Genomic DNA, 14,331 nt, shown 5'->3' on the forward strand with positions numbered 1-14,331 from the left:
ATGATCACTATAAATTTCCGAGTCCTTCACTTACATATTTGGTAACATCATCATTCAGATCACTTATACTTTGTTGTGTTGTTTCTTGTGTTATGATTTCCTTTAATGGAAATATCTCCCTAGTAGGCACGAGTAACTAAATTCAAGTTCTTATTGAACTCTTGCATTAACATACTTAATTTTCATTTTGACCTATTCGGTTTCAAATTCTTGTGTGGTTGGTTTACTGGTTGACTACTAGCATTCACCAAGTGGTTATTGATGATCATAGTTAGTCTAGAGTGAACGTTGGACTTTGCCTTGAAAACCAAGCCCCAAGAATAAGCACTTATCATGGAACATTTCAGAGCCCATACTAGTGGAAGGCCAATTATGCAGTGGGACTTTAGTCAAACTCAGTGATCATCCAGTTAATTGATCAATCAACCCAAAATATCTAGTGCATGGAGAATTCAAGTTACCCAAATATGGTGGAGATTCCAAGGCAATGTAACATCAATTGTAGACTAGCCTTAAGTGTACAGGTGTTAGATACTTTCCCTCTTTTCTTTCTTATTCATTCATTGCCAAACACTATACCACTAGTTCTAAGAATCTTGTGGATACTATCACCACAATAAATGTATATTTTATTTTATACGAGACAAGAATTGTATATTTACTTTTGGGACACTCCAAAAATATTTTGATGCACATTTGTGACCTTTATGACTTTATGACCTTAATTACCATTCCATGTTCATCCATGTGGACGCACTTTATGATGTTCTACAACAACCTAATGTCCTTGTCAACTTCCTCTCATCTTCCTTGTCATGTTTTCAAGACTTGTGTATCCAACAAGAAATTTGGGAGATGAACGCCATCAAGGTAGAAAATCAACGGGGTTTCAAGTCATTTATTTAGGGTTCCCACTAGCATAGTCCCACCATATGATCCACCCAATCCCTAAATTGGGGTCTACTGCTATTTCAATTAATTATTAGATGATCATGGTGGGCCATAATTTCAAGTTAAATATTATGACTCTTCATATGATATTATTGGAGATACTTGAGGAGACATCTTTTTGGCTAAAGGGTTAAGGGAGGATTTTGACTTCAATATCGACCCATATTCTAATTTTAGAGAGCCATATTGTAATAAGGTGAAAAGCTCCAATACTAACCGGAGATTTGTGGAGTTTTAAATGACAACTCATTAAAATTCCATCAACTGACAAAGTCTATAGATAACTTTTAAGGAAACCCTTTGGAAGACCTTTATAATAAATGATCATTAGACCCACCTCTGATTAGGCCTCGATCTAACCTCAGAAAGAACTTTGAACAACCCTTTCGAGTAACATCACTCCAATATCCAATCCAACATAAGAGAACACATGGATGCCCCACTTTAGTGAGAAGAGGAATATTTAGTGAAGTACAAGACCCTCCCAAAAATATTTGAAACATAGGCTCAAGCTGCCTTAGGAGGTCTGAAAAGAAACCACATTCCTACACTCATTAAGATGCCACTGAACAAATTTATAAGAAATGAATTAGTTTTATATTAAATTCCACAGAGGGTTGAATGAGACTCAAAACATAGCCACCTAATTTCTTGTGAAAGATCCTTAGAAAAGGCTTCTCTAGGCCTCAGAATAGTGTCTGACATAGGGCTTTGACTTGTGAGAATTAGGGCTTAGATTTCCCCTACCAAAGAGGGTTGAAAAAGATCTCTATTAATTCAATCAAAGTGTATCTCTATCCTAGGGCCAAAAGATAAAATCTGGGCAAACGATATTTATCCATCGAGATAGATTTGGATGCAAGAATCAATGTTTTTGGGTCCAAGACCATCATCATTTGATTCTCCTCATTGTGTCGATTCAAATGGTAGGTGGAATGCCACATAACTCCTCATGTTTGACGAGATATGCTTGATCAAATTTAGTGCCTCAAAAGTATGGTAAATATCCCCAAAATGAGTTGATGAAGGCAACTTGATATTGTGGTGAATTAATGGAACTTATTCTCAAATGGTTGATTAACATTAAAGGTATCTAATGGGTTTCCTTAAAAGTTATCCATAGGCACATTTAATAATAAATATGGTTATACACAAAATCAACAAATTAATAATATCTATCAACATTAAGTTATATAAACGTTTTTCTCACTCAGCATTGGATTGATGGTTAATGGGTCCACTGTTAAGGCACCCCTTGCGTTAGGCCAACAGTTAAAATCCCCCATCACTTCTAGCCTACAAAAAAAAGTTATATAAATGTTTTAGAAAATAGAGATCACAATTATATTATTGTCTTATCTCAGTCTAAACATAAATGGATGGATATAGTTAGAACTATAGCATATGTAGATGGCTTAATCAAATAATTGACGCAATCAATTGTTGAATGTTGTTGTCATTTATCCCAACCTCAGTCTTTGAAGCACTCTTAATATCCATCTATGGATTGCATTGATAGGAATACCCAATGGTCATGAAACCCTAAAAGGAAGAGAAGAAAGCAAGTTGTTGTAGTGTAGCCATGATACTCTGCATTTAGGAATTTGGATGCAAGAATCAATGTTTTTGGGTCCAAGACCAATGTTTTTGGGTCCAAGACCATCTTCATTTGATTCTCATCATTGTGTCGATTCCAATGGTAGGTGGAATGCCACATAACTCCTCATGTTTGACGAGATATGATTGATCAAATTTAGTGCCTCAAAAGTATGGTAAATATCCCCAAAATGAGTTGATGAAGGCAACTTGATGTTGTGGTGAATTAATGGAAATTATTCTCAAATGGTTGATTAACATTAATATTGGGATTATTAAGGATCATCCTAGTTAATTTTAACTTACAAAGAAAGACTTTGTAAAGGGATTATTGATTAAATACTTTGAATCCCATGTCAGCTTTTAAGGATGATTTTTTTGGCTCAAAAATTTAAAAATTCAAGTTTCATTTTGTCTATGTCGGCGCCATGTGTTAGGATGATGTTCACCCCTCTAGAAGCTTTCTCCACTTTATATTTGAGCTTCACATCTCCTTGGAGTGCATTGAAATTTTATCCAATCCTAGAATTATCTCTATTCTAGTAGGTGAGGAATAATCACATTCACCTATGGACGAGGATGAATTTCATTGTGAGCTATTAAGATTGATCTAAGGCTATTGTGGATTTTCTGAGGAGTATACTTGAGGTTTTTTGTGGAGTTTTTTTAACCTATTTTGAGGCCTAATTTGAATCACCTCTATGGAATAATTTTAGATTCTATTGTGGCTGAACTCACTGGCATAATCAAGGAATCTTCACTATTTTTTGAGGTAATTTCATTGGTAGTCCAAGGATATTTTCATATTAATATTGAGCCCTATTCCAAGATTTCTCTAAGGAAACCCAGTTTTCTATTTCTGAGCGCTAATTTGTGACTATTTAAAGAAATTTTCATAAATCTCCAATACTAACTGGAGCGAGTTTTGGAAGTGGGAGATATTGTAATAAAGATTCGCAATGTCTAATTCTATGATTTCAAATGTAGGATTTCAGTGGCTCGCAGTGATGGATAAAGTTGTTTGAGTGAAAATGGAAGTTGAAGCACAACATGAGAACTTTGCTGCTCTGTGCGAGGCCTTATGCCTTGAACCATCTCTCGGCACGTGGCTTTGAACATGGAATATCTCTCTGTGTTTGATTTATGGCTACGACCCATGTCTCTACGTGTGGCATTCCCTATATCCATCTACCCTACGTGTGTCTTTTGTTTTTCAGGTAAGATGTCTTCATGATTCATAACATCATTTTGGTCTAGTTAGTCTACCATTAATGTTTCCTGTCTAGATGAGTGGATCTCAGTTTTTATCCTTGTAGCTGCGTGTGGCCATATTTAGTCTGGCGTATGGCCTTTCCCTTTCTGTTTTTCCTAGCACGTGGTTTGATTCTCAATTTGTTAGATAATTTTTGGCACCTCGCATACTAGTTATGGCCTGACAATTGCAGGACTTTCTCGCATTTTCATTTCATTCATTGACCTTTCACCTTTTTCCTTACTCACATCCATGACCATAGATTTGAGTCTCCATGATTATAGATGCCTGCCGGTTTTAATCCTCTTCTCATCATCCTGAGCGGGTTTCTTTTCTCATCCATGTTTAGCATGGACTGAACCTTTTCTTTCTGTCTTACTCTTTGGAGTATATCAGGAGAAAGTATGGTTCTGGTCATCTTAATTCTGCTTCGAATGGGTATTTGATAACCTTATTTCCTCGTTTAAGTGAGTATCAGTCTTATTTCGGTTCTGAGATTTCCTGTTGAAGAGGAGAATTCTTCGTTGGGTCTGGATTTGTGGGTGGTATTGATGGTTCAGGCTTCTCTTTTTTGCAATGAAGGCCTCGCGCGGAGCACAGAGGTATGGTATCAGTTCTCCTTCCTGTATCTGATGAGTTGTGCTACTATATTTTAGTTTTTTCCATGTTCTCTCTGTGGTTTTTTAGTTTTAGTCTAAGTGGTTCCTTACTCCTTGCAATTGATATGGTAAAGCTGAAATGCTTTTTGCTCAGTTAGAGTTACTATTACAGAGTTCTTACCTGATATTTAAGGAAGTCTTTGTTTCGAAATTCCCATGCACAATATTTACAAACCATTTCATTATTTCTCGGCCATGCACTGATGCTCGCTATAGAATAGGGAATTCCTGGTGTATATGCTATAGCTGTATATGCTGTTGTCCTGATTGTTCCTGATTTCCATTATACTATGGTATTTTTTTTTTTTTAGCATATTTCCTGCTACATTCTAAGGCTTTTCCATTATCGTTTCACTTGGACAGCTCTTAGGTTCAGGGTTCTAGATGGGTCCTTAGGTTTGCAGGTCTCCTGGTTTTTTTGGGGTTAATTTCCGATAAGGTTTCGGTTTTCCAACTCCTTGCTTTGGAATTCTCTGGAATGGTATGGACTCGAGTTTTCATGTTTTGGTACTCTTGAAACATGGGTTGGCACGTTTCGGATGAATTTCTTAACCGTCATTTTGGCTATGACGTGATATCTTTCATCAGCTAATTTTAATTTTTTAATTAGCTCTATTGGTTTTTATACCCTCGCACAGATATATATATCTCATTAGTGCGTAAGGTTGTACGTACTTCCCTGAAAATATTCAACTTTCAAAAATTTCCACTTAACCGAATCTGATAGGATTTTCTCACTACCATTTCCATATCTATCTGTATATCTAATCCCTATATATTTCCTGTACCTTATATTATCCTCCTAACTTTCTAAGCTACGTGTGTGGATGAGTTGTCTCCAACACTTGCTTTATCCCTCTCTATAGTACATATGGAAATCCCATATGATGTGTCTGCTTCGTCAACCTTGGTGCGGGCTGTTATAGAGGTAGAGAAAGCCTTTGGTAGTGGATCATTACGTAAAGATTGGCAATCTGAGGTGGCAAACACAATTATACCTCCTGTCCATATGACACGGAATAAGGAAGGTGGTGGGGATGATTTCCCGTGATGTAAAAAATATCAGCAGTTCATGAAGACTACTCCTCCACCCTCTGCATGCAAGTCCGTGGTTATGTGTAAGTTGTTCTGAATAGTACACCTTAATGATTATTCATTCTAATACTTCCTCCTCCACTTTTTGTCTATTTTTTGTCATATTCATACTTGACTCTATGTATCAGACAGTAATACTAAAATCACCACCTTTTATTATAAATACCAGAGGATCGCGACGTGTAATTCGAACACAACAACAATTGCAACAGAGCATTTTGAGTATATGAGGGGAGCAATGGAGAGGCTTGTGATTGAGGCAGTGAGTACATGTTTCATGGCAATCACGATGGTGGTGGCATTAAACGCTGTCACAGGTGAAGCAAAAAGAGAGATAAAGCTTGTATCCTTTATATTCGGGGACTCTTTGTCAGATGTTGGAAACAACAATCACCTGCCACGGAGTCTAGCCAAGTCCAATTATCCATGGTATGGCATTGATTATGGTAACAGAATGCCTACCGGCAGATACACCAATGGCTGAACCATTTGTGATATAGTTGGTATTTCTTACATCCCCCAGCTTCCACAATTCAACTTGTTTCACCTTGTGAATATTTATTTGTATATTGGGCATTTTGGAGGTATTGATTTGATTGGGTGTTGCTAATATTGCAGCTGAGAAAACAGGTTTGCCAATCCCGGCGCCGATCCTGGATCCATCCACTGATGACAACACCGTGTTGATACAAGGTGTCAACTATGCTTCGGGTGGTGGAGGCATTCTAAACGAAACAGGATATCTTTTTGTAATAACTACTCAACATTACTCGCTCCTCTGGTTTTTTTTTTTGGTTAATTTCATTTTCTCACCTATTGACTGTATGCTCACGTAGATTCAATGACTCTGTTTGTGGAGCCAAATAGAGTTGTTTCAAGGGACCAAGATGTCCATTTCCAATAAAATCGGGCATGCCAAAGCGGAGAAATTCTTTAGTGAATCCATCTATTTAATGTCCATCGGAAGCAACAACTACATCAACAATTATTTGCTCCCTGTGGAGGCTTATTCCTGGCAATACACTCCCGATGATTTCATAGACTATTTTATTTCAACATTACGCCAACAACTTACGGTGAGTTTTCCTTAAGCTTAAATTTGAGACTATTTTTTGGATATATGTTGTGCCCAAGTTTACTAATGTTCTTGATGTTCTAGGTTTCGAGTAGTGGTCTCATCACTCATCATGCACTCAAGTACATGCACTCATGTAAAGGGGCTCATGCTTTACTTGAGTCTGTGATGAAGGGGCTCATATTTTACTTGAGTCTCTAATAAAGGGTGGTGAGACCATTAGTGTCATGTCTCTACTATATTAATTTACTATTTTCACCGTCACATAAAAAACATTTACTGTACAATGCATAACTTGATGATCAGCACCTATTTCAACATATGACGCTGCTACAACTTTAATGGTTTTTGTTTTTACCATCTCGTCACACTTATTAAAAAAATTAATGTTTGATGACTTGGCTATTTAGCTGGTTGGATTAATTGCAATGGTTTATGTTTTTTTTAATGTTGGCATTCCACGCGGCTTGATGCACAACACCCCAGGGTGTTTCACATTGTTGCCATCACATGGCCTTCCATGCTCGCAGTGATTGCCATTAACTCCTCTATTCTCGCGATGTACATGGCTTGAGCAGACTATCTGGTCCCGTTTGCTTCTCTTGGAATCTCTGCCTCAACAATGGTGTAGCACACTCCTCACAATCCTACAGTGGCACTACCCCGAGGTTCTACTCTTCTCCGGAAAGCAATGGTATTGACCTCATTCTTCTGGTAGCTTCCCTGCGAAGCCTGCTCTGTTGTGGCCCTTACCTTAGCCCCCAATGCAACTAGACACACTCAGCACGGTGGAATTGATGTCTTTGCAGTTTGATCTCATGGTCGAGAGGTGGTGAAGCCTGTTTTCAAGTAACCCTGTTATTTGCGTTATTGTTTGCCACTTTCCTTACTCCTTTTATGTGGGATTATAACCTTGCAGGGTGTCTGGTTACCGTTTTGAGGCTCGCACCTATACCAGTGGGGAAGGCGCTCCTCCAGTGTCAGGTTTCGACAGCGACAAGGTAAGAATCATTCTGGTTGGGAAATTATGGCCCCTGCCTGCCATCTGGCCTCGGCCCATCACAGTTTTTTTGGCTTTTCTGTTAAAAGCATACTGGCGCCGAAGGGTTAGGGTCTCTTAAGGAAGTTTTTCCTTTGTTAGTTGAAGAGTTCTACTCTGTTTCTTTAGAGTTCCTACGGTTTGAAGTGGGCTTAGTTCCCGCAAGGCTCCTGAGCTTCAGATACACAGTTCTATCTAAATTTTGCTATTCTTGCTTGGAATATGTAAAGGATTTTTTGCTACAGTTTATAAGATTATCTCTCGGTTGTATTACAGTTATTTATGGTACAAAACCAAAACTGTGTATATATTGGAACTTCTTTCATCCATTACATATTTAAAGTTCTTATGTGGATCCTCCTATATTCTCGTATGTTTATCTGTTCTGGTACTATTCAATTTTGTTTTTTGTAATGAAAATTCAAAGTTTCCAGACTCAGAATATGGCCTCGAACTAGCTTGTAAAATAGTTCAATAAATAGTTTTGAGTGTCTGTTAAAAGAATTTCTTGTAAAATCGCATTTGGCTTTTGTATACAAATTGTTGGAGTCATACCCCAAACAGAGCTTAGGGTCTTTTCATTTCTCCATGTTTCAATCCCGTTATGAGTTTCGCTTCCCATTGTCTTTTCCAGGAAATTCGCTAGAGGGTTTTTACCCCTCGGTAAGTTATTTCAAAACAGGTGGGAAGTTATATTGAGGTTCTCATCCTTGGAAGTTGCTTGCGTCCATTCAAGGTTCAAAACCCTGAAAAACCCTGAAAACCCTGAGTGACTCCGAGGTTTGAGTCTACCCCATTTAATAGGTTATTCATGCAACAGTTATTTACCAACAACTCTTATATTATCTGACGCGAAGTCTCTTAACTTGCAAAGGTGATTTGAACACTGAGCAATGTTCTCGTTAACTTCCTACATTTCCTTTTTTTATATGTCTAAATTTTCAAGAAAAACACTTGTACCGCGTAGCTCTAATGTGGTTCTGTCTGTGTCTGTTTTCATTTCTTTGTTTTTGTAAAAGAACCGTAGTTGTGTGTTTTCCTATTTATTTCCACACTCAACAGAACAGTAATAATAGCTCCTTTTCTATTCCTTCATTCTACCGAACTGTATAATTTTTCCTTACAGATACTACTGTTGTCCTTCCAGTTCCACAGTTGGTCAATACTAAATTTTCCACAAATGATATATGAACGTATTTACATGGGAGGGTGTCAAAGGCATATAGAATAGTTAAATATCATAAACCCAAACCCATAGTGAGATAATCTCAATTTGACAACTATATTACCAAAGCTATATTTTCCTCTTTACCTTTAAGAAATATCAAACCTTGTAAATGAGACTCTTTCTCTAATTATCTAACAGTGGCGAATACTTAAAGAAAACTGTCTACTTACAAGACCCTTCCAATTCAGTTCAATTTATCAGCATTTCACAGAAGGTACCACATACCTGAGTGCTTTTATTTAAGTACTCTATGAGTGGTCACCTCTGGTCGAAGCTAGTCACACCTCCCGACCTTAAGATTGTCTTTCGGGACCAAATCTCCCCCCTAGCTTGCTCACATGACAAACAGTCTTTCACAAGTTGCATGCGCATTGTGCTCTTACCATCTGATCATCACCAGACATAGTAAGCCCCCTTTTGCTCCGCTGCCTCCTGCCTATCCTCTCCAGCACAGTTTTCCCCTTTCCCCCTTTTCCTGGAAACTATCCCACGGTTGGGGGGGGGGCAATTAGGGTTTTGCAACTGTTTTTTTTAATTAAAAACATAACTTCCCTCAGAAGTTACATGATATCCTCATGACTAGGAAATCATTTCTCTCTTTTATTCACTAATAATAAAATGTCAATCTATACAACAGATAGTAACCATCATCTATCAATTTATTTTTTTTACCTTTTTAACTACAATAAACAAAATGTTTACAATATTCTGGGGAGTATTACAATTAGAAAATCAATAAATTGGTACACAATATAGATTCGAAAACTTTTATATTAGTATGTTTTACTTGAGTCTGTGATAAAGGGTGGTGACACCATTTGTAAATCAATAAACTGGCACACAATATATATCCAAAAACTTTTATAACAACATGTTTTACTTGAGTCTGTGATAAATGATAAAGGGTTCTGACACCATTAGAAAATCAATAAATTGGCACACAATATATATCCAATTTTTTTTTTATATCAGCATGTTTTACTTGAGTCTGTGATAAAGGGTGGTGACACCATTAGAAAGTCAATAAACTGGCGCACAATATATATCCCAAAAACTTTTATATTAGCGTGACCAGTGGCTGTGGAAATATACACTCACAAATCTTTTATATGTCAATTGGCACAGACACTACATCAATTAGGCATACGCAGATTGCTCTTCACAGGATTGGGACCTCTGGCCTCTTGCTGCAAATGTTCCCAAAGTAAGACATCCATGTGGATGAGCACAGAATACAACCATACAAAATCTCAGTGTTTATTCAGTCCATGATACTTGAATTGATGATTTGCAGGTTGTGGTGCTTTGTCAAGTTGAGAAAGCCAAGGATGAAATGTTGATCCAACTTTATAGCTCAGTCAGGTAAGGTTTAATGACAAAATGTGGTTAAGGTATGTCAATAATTAGTTTGAATATTTTCCCATTTCTATATTTTGCCAGACTGATTTTGATTTTCACTTGAAATCAGGTCTCTTGGGACTTTACGAAAGTAGTGTTTTTTGTCATCCTCTGTAAGTGTAGTAGACACCTGTTGATTGGAGCACTATAAATTTGAGCTTTTGGGGTGCCTTCAACTTTTTGTTTAAAAAGGTCCTACATGGATTTAAACTTGGATCGATCCTGAGAGAACTTTTGACTTATCAATTCTATTTTCCCGTGTTGATATGTATGTAGCGTGGGCTTAGTAGCAACACCTTTTAACCTCAACATCAATGACAATGGAGCAACTATGAGCCTTTTTCTGGTTCCTTTTTATCAGCACTCTGTTTTACTCGTTTATGTCTCTTTATTTTGAATTTTAATTTAATTTAATTTTGAATTTATAGACAGACTGTGTTATTGGTTGTTTTGATCAATACTGGTTTTCTTTTCCTGCTTCTGTTGGAATTTTCCTCGTTGAATTGGCGAGGATTCTGTATTTTTCCACTTATATTTATTTGAATTTTAATTTAGTTTAATTTTGAATTTATAGACAAACTCTGTTATTGGTTGCTTTTATCAATACTGGTTTGCTTTTCCTATTTCTGTTGGCATTTTCCTGATTGAATTGGCAAGGGTTTCGTGTTTTTCCACTTCTATTTATTTGTTTCCTTCTTATTTATTGATTGGGATTTTGTTTGTTGCAGTATTCATGGGCAATTTTAAGTTATCATGTTTGATGTTACTACACGATTGACTTACAAGAATGTCCCAACATGGCACAAAGATCTTTGCAGGTATCTCTTTTACAGAGGGGTTGGATCTCTAAGTAGAAATGAAGGTTCCTTAATTGTGTGGTGGCACAACTGCCTGAACTGATTAGCTAAATATCTTTGTGAATTTTAGGGTGTGTGAGAACATTCCTATTGTTCTTTGTGGAAACAAGGTTGATGTGAAGAATAGGCAAGTGAAAGCTAAGCAAGTTACTTTTCATAGAAAGAAGAATCTTCAGTACTATGAGATATCTGCAAAAGGTAACTACATCTTTGATAAGCCATTCCTATACTTGCAACGGAAGCTCTCAGGGTGAGCCTTTAATCTAGTTTCTTATGCTCCCTAATATGAATGTTATATTAAAAAAATTTGCATTGATTCTATAATGGGTTATTTTTATAGGGATCCAAACCTTCATTTTGTGGAGTCACCTACTCTTGCTCCTCCTAAGGTTTAGATAGACCTTGCAACCCAGCAACAGTAAGTAGAATGCTATTTTCTTATTTTTTTTGTTAACTTTTATTGAAATAATTTGTTCCATTTCTAAAAGATTGAAACTTTGGCTTACAATCTTTTATGTTGTCAGGTACGAGGCAGAACTTGTAGCAGCTGTGGCCCAACCCCTTCAATTAGTTTTGTATCATTGGAGTTTGCTCTTGAGTTCCGACATTTAATTCTGATTTGTATTTGGGGCTTAGAATAGCATTATCGCATCTCTCTATATGTGATTTGGGTACTGTGCAGATGTTTTCATCAGTGGAGTTGGTTAAGCTATCTTAGTTCAACTCCATTACAGAGCTATTTTTATATGCTAAGACAATTTTTTCGTTATATACTCTTGCACATTTTGCACAAGAACTTTTTGTACTCTTCAAATATTTCAAGAATTGCCTTTCGTTGTGTACTGTTGGGGGAAATACTAGTTGCGATGATTGTTGCTTGTAATATATTATGGCTTGTTAAAACTTTATCTGAAATTTCTAGCTATGTCTGAGGATTTATTTTAACTCTGAAATTAGTTTACATAATTGATAATTGTGGCTATCAAGCCTGCCTGGGTATTCTTGTCGGTATGTTGTCTGTCGAACACATAAAGGTATCGCCATTTCATTAATTGGGCTCTCGATTGCTTTCTGCATAAAGATTCGCATTGTCTAAATCTAAAGTCATTTCCATTCAACAATCTACAGATTCTTCTTTAACTATAGTAAAACTGGTAGATGGAACGCTTATCAAAGCTAAGGTAGCATCTTAAATCCAAACTTCTGACTCCCATTTGAAGTAGTAAAACTTGGGCATAAATTTAGCAATGAATTGAATCCCCTCTTGCTAAACAAAGGTAATATTAATAACCCACATGCGTTGGTTTCTATCATACAGGTATTTCTGTGGTGGTTTCTCTCATACATGAGTACTATTTGTGAACTTTGAATGTGAAACTACTTTGAAAACATTCAAAATGATTTTATTTATTTATTTTAAAATAATTTTTTATATTGTCTCTAGAGAGACAATAGTTTGAATTATGGACATATAGTCGCATTCAAAATGATTTTATTTATTTTCTTTTTAGATAATTTTTTATATTGTCTCTAGAGAGACAATAGTTTGAATTATGGACATATAGTCTATAGAGACAATATGTTTTTAATCTCATCTATTGTCTCTAAAAAGACAAAAATGTAATTGTCTCTAAAGAGACACAAATGAAGTTGTCTCTATAGAGACAAATGAAATTGTCTCTACATAGACAAATCAAATTGTCTCTTTCATAGACAATAATTCTTGTCTTTATAGAGACAATAATAATATGTGTTCTATATTGTCTTTATAGAGACAAATTTTTGAGACATTATATTTTGCCACACCCGCTTAGAGACAATACACAAGTTTCTTTTTGTCTTAAGACAATTGACTCAAATATTGTCTTAAAACCCCTTACATGTAATAGTGCATTATTAGCATCTACTAGTATTGACATGTTAGTATCTGACAATGTAACTATCTCGTCCTGGGATAGGCCTTTGGCTGCAAATAACTGAGTTAGCTGTGTTACATTGAAGGTAGGGGGAGGTAGATTTCGCGGAATGCCTGCGATTAATTATTAGAAAGCAATTAGCATTGCCGTGATGCTATGCTATAATTAATTTAATGGTCGTTATATGTGTGATGTTTAAGACAATACCAGTGATGCGCTATCTCTAGCCGCAAATGCGACTATATCTGCACACGAGACCTCCTTTGGCAGACCGCCTCTATTTGCAATTTTGCTTCGTCAATCACGTCGAATCCTCCAAGGCTCGGATTGTTAGCCGGAGAGTCTTTCTCCGCTACGAACTGGCCAGGAATGGAATCGATGAGAACGGAACCATCGCAACCCTGAAAGTGCAGGAGTTCAAAAACCTCATTCATTTACAGTCTAGCAAAGTACATTACCAAACGTAATTTTGATACCTACCCTCACAAAACAGTCGTGAAAATGCGACCGTATAAGCTTAGCAGCTACTCCAGGAAAGTTAAGGAACGCAGTGCTAACTACCCGACGCACAATGGGTTCAGCTTGTGGACAAATAGTATTGTAATAGCCCACTACAAGGTTGTCCCTTACTGCAGCCCCAGCTAGGTCACAAAATAATACAGCAAAGAGGGTCACCATATGGCACAGAGTCTTCGCCATTTCACCTCCCTGGAAACCGACATCAAGAAAAACCAGAAAATGAAGTAATTCCAATCATTAATTTGCTTACAAATATGGATCCCGAAACACTATCTATTGTTACCGAAGTTCTCACCTTGGAAGACAGTTGGGAGTTTATCGTTCGCTTTGCGACTACTCAAAATCCTGAGATGTGAGATACTAGTAGTCAAGTTCACTACTGAATATTGATAATCATGTATGCGAAGCTACAGGTATTTATAGATGTATATAACAGTATTTGAGTCTGTGAATGGCATTATTCAATGGATATTAGCAAAGTCATTTATTAATTATTAAACTAATTTTTTTGGATCTTAAAATATTTTTAGATTTTAAATTATTTCTAACATTTAAAATCAAATTAAGTTTAAAAGTCTTACATTACTTTATATTCTCTCTCTTGAACTCATATGTGGATTGAAGATTCTCAAATACAATTCTATCTTATAGTGTGAAGCAACGTCATGCGTCCTATCTGACCCTACCTAACGCGGTGTATCAAAGACCTAACGTGGCGGTCTGGTTTCTGTAATTTCTTATCAAAC

At 36.6% G+C, this 14,331-nt stretch overlaps 1 pseudogene; it reads right to left on the reverse strand.

Moving 5' to 3' along the window:
- Positions 1-13,305: 13,305 nt before the first annotated feature.
- LOC149236586 (peroxidase 1 pseudogene) lies at positions 13,306-13,765 on the reverse strand (annotated as a pseudogene).
- Between the last annotated feature and the right edge of the window lie 566 nt (positions 13,766-14,331).

Source organism: Pinus tabuliformis, chromosome 8 (assembly GCF_031772625.1).
Source record: "Pinus tabuliformis cultivar Carrire ecotype Pingquan chromosome 8, CPIR1, whole genome shotgun sequence".
NCBI lineage: Eukaryota > Viridiplantae > Streptophyta > Pinopsida > Pinales > Pinaceae > Pinus > Pinus tabuliformis.